This window comes from Pinus tabuliformis, chromosome 6, assembly GCF_031772625.1.
Source record: "Pinus tabuliformis cultivar Carrire ecotype Pingquan chromosome 6, CPIR1, whole genome shotgun sequence".
In the NCBI taxonomy this organism is placed as follows: Eukaryota; Viridiplantae; Streptophyta; class Pinopsida; order Pinales; family Pinaceae; genus Pinus; species Pinus tabuliformis.
Window position 1 is genome coordinate 1,390,347,332 of NC_142292.1, and position 3,363 is coordinate 1,390,350,694.

The 3,363-nt window shown below is 37.6% G+C and overlaps 1 pseudogene; it reads left to right on the plus strand.

Moving 5' to 3' along the window:
* Positions 1 to 557: 557 nt before the first annotated feature.
* LOC149263817 (aspartic proteinase nepenthesin-2 pseudogene) lies at positions 558 to 2,389 on the plus strand (annotated as a pseudogene).
* Positions 2,390 to 3,363: the final 974 nt, after the last annotated feature.

Consider the following 3,363-nt stretch of genomic DNA (forward strand, 5'->3'; position numbering starts at 1 on the left):
TATTCCATTGTGTCTTACAATTTTCACCCTATAGTGCCATATGCTAGGTCAATTCCCTCACCAATAAGAGGATGAATGAAAGGCTTCTTCTTTACGAGATCTATTGGGTGAGACCCATAACGATTGGGTGAGATCCATATCGAAGTCCATTGGGTACTTGAGTCGGCTTAATTCAAGTATATATTAAGACATGGCATTGGGTACTTGAGTCGGCTTAATTCAAGTATATATTAAGACATGATTGACACTAACTTCAAAAAAAATAATTAAAGTGGGAAAGAATATATAACTTTATTGAAAATACATCATTTAAATATTGAACAACATCATTTAACGTAACTTATACGTTAGGGTTTATATACAATTATATAATAGGTGAAACAAAATGCATTGAAATTTAGCTTACAAAACAAACAACTAGTGTATTATAAAAGATGATCAACTTGATATTGTATGGACAATCCGATTGAAAGAGAATGTTCGCTTTATCTCGCCCTTATCGCAACCATCCAAGATTTCCAACCCAAGCCAACTAGTTAAATACCGCAATATTTCGCATTAGGTTCCTTGTTTATGTGAGAAAGGCGGGACCCAATTTATGAGATCTATTCTGTAGAACAAATTGAGTGGCTAAATTTGATGGAACCGTCATTAGGGTGGATTATATTACAAATTACAATCATTCCTGGGATGGAAGATATAAATTTATGATCCATATTGTTACAACTTCCAGGCTGGCATGATGATGATACTGACTTCATAAGTTGATACCTCAAATCTATATCAATGCAACGCTGTCGATTGAAATAGAACATGTCCTTCCTTCATCCTCTTCCTGTTTACGTTACGAAATATTATTTCTCGATCGCTATGGCTAGAAATACAGTATCCGCATCTCCTGTTACCCGCAAACGCCACCTTCTTTTCCTTTTTCCTTTGTTATTGCTGTCTGTATTTTTTGATTTAATGGATTGCTTGCATGCGTTAAATTCGGTGCAACCGCTGAATGGATTGAGAATAGATATTGTGCGTGCAGATTCATTTACCTCAGCGAATGTCACATTCACAGAGCGCTGGAAACGAGCAGTCCATCGCAGTCACGAGAGACTTCAAAAGCTGCAGCTCATGTCTGGAAATAAATTTCAGGGTGATGCTCAAGCGACAGATATCCAGGCTCCAGTAAGCGCAGGAAATGAAGAATTTCTTATCAACATGGGAATTGGTATGCTGCCATTGTCGTTTTCTGCAATTTTTGACACCGGGAGTGACCTAATATGGGCCCAGTGCAAGCCCTGTATTAATTGCTATCAACAACCAACTCCAGTCTATGATCCTTCCCGGTCATCCACTTTCATTACAGTCCCCTGCACAAACTCCTTGTGCGTGGCTCTTCCGGCCTTTCTTTGCAACAATAATGGAGCCTGTAAATATAACTATACCTATGTTGACCAGTCCTTCACCCGCGGGATTCTTTCATTCGAGACCTTTGCATTTTCTTCTCAATCACTTCCTCGTATTGCGTTTGGTTGCGGCAACGACAATGGAGGACTTGGCTTGCAAGGAAGTGGGGTAGTAGGCTTCGGACGAGGACCTCTCTCCTTGGTCTCACAGCTCGGCCCGTCGTTGGGAAATAGGTTTTCTTACTGTTTGGTTTCTGTAACTGATTCTCCCTCCAAAACCAGCACTCTGTTTTTAGGTCGCACTGCTAGCTTGAATGCCATGACAGTCAGTTCCACTCCTATTATTCAAAGCAGCGCAAATCCATCATTCTATTATCTATCATTGGAGGGAATCAGCGTTGGTGGCCAATCATTGAGTATCCCTGCTGGTATCTTTGATCTTCAACCTGATGGCTCTGGTGGACTTATCATTGACACTGGAAGCACCTACAGCTTTCTGCCACAGACTGCTTATAACGCTGTCAAGGAAGCGTTGAGGGCATCGGTTAATCTCCCACGGGCCAATGCCTCAAGCGTTAGCCTGGATTTCTGCTTTAACAAACAGGGCTCCTCAAATCCAAGTTTTCCTACTATGACATTCCATTTCAAGGGAGCAGATTACAATTTGGCCCCGGAGAATTACTTATTGGCTGTTGACAGTGACGTCATCTGCCTTGCAATGCTACCCATCACCAGTGACCTAGGCGGTCTTTCGATATTCGGTAATTTCCAGCAGCAGAATTATCAGATATTCTATGACAACGAACGCAACGTCCTCTCGTTTGCGCCCACGGTTTGTGACATCCTGTAGGTAGCCAACCGCAGTTGCACCATGTATATTTCATATTACAATAAGTTTTGCTTTCGGCAAAAAAATCATCCCCTAAATTCAACTAGATCGCCAAATTTTATCTTTTATGTTCGGAGACGAACCAAAATGTAACAGATTTAGTCTGTGTAAAAATATAATAAATAAATAATTATTATTATTATTTATTTATGAAGAGGAGTGGAGCTTAATTCCTTAAGTTTGTTGGTTCGGTGTGTTCTTTCCTTTATTTTTTTGTTAATTTAAGATGAGTTTTTGATATGATAGGAACAAGTACGGAGACTTGAGTTTTTTTATATAGTTAATTGATTAAATAATCATAAAAATAATGAAGGGAGTGGAGCTGAATTCATGAATGTTGTTGGTTGGTTGCAATGGTTATGAAAGACTTGAAAAAGAAGGAAATGAATCTTTATTATAACTTGAAGAAAAAGGAGTTAGAAGATATATAATAATTATAAAAGTAAATTTTAATATTAATTGATATGAAATAAAAAAGATAAAATTTGATAATGTAAATTATTTTTACTATTGATTAATTATAATATTATATATATATAAAAAGTATAACATATATATAAAAAGAATTGTTTTAGGGAAACTATTTTGGACACACAATTAGTTGGTTAAGAGAATATTCTAATCACACATAAAATTAGGGAAACCACTCTTATAGAATAGAAACATATTCTTTTACATAGAAAGTCACAACTGAGACAAGTAAAAATTACATTTTCCAACACTCCTCCTTAATGACCACTTGTCTTGATATCAATATGCAAGATCTATATCTGGTCTAGTCTTCTAATTACACCTTGTACCTTGTTCATGTAATTGTCGATGCCCATATAAAAGAACAACCATTTACTGAAAACAGGGGCTTCAATCACAGCAACCGCTAGTTTACTAGGAAGTCCTTCACATACATGGTTCATCCAACCTCTCGATGAACTCCCCCTAAATATAAAATTTCCCTCATAGAATCTAAAACCAATACGGGCCACCCAAGTGTATCCATCCTGCATGACACACTCTTCTAGGGTGTTAAAACTCTCTAATAGAGGGAAAACATAACAAAGGGTATGCATGCCTCTC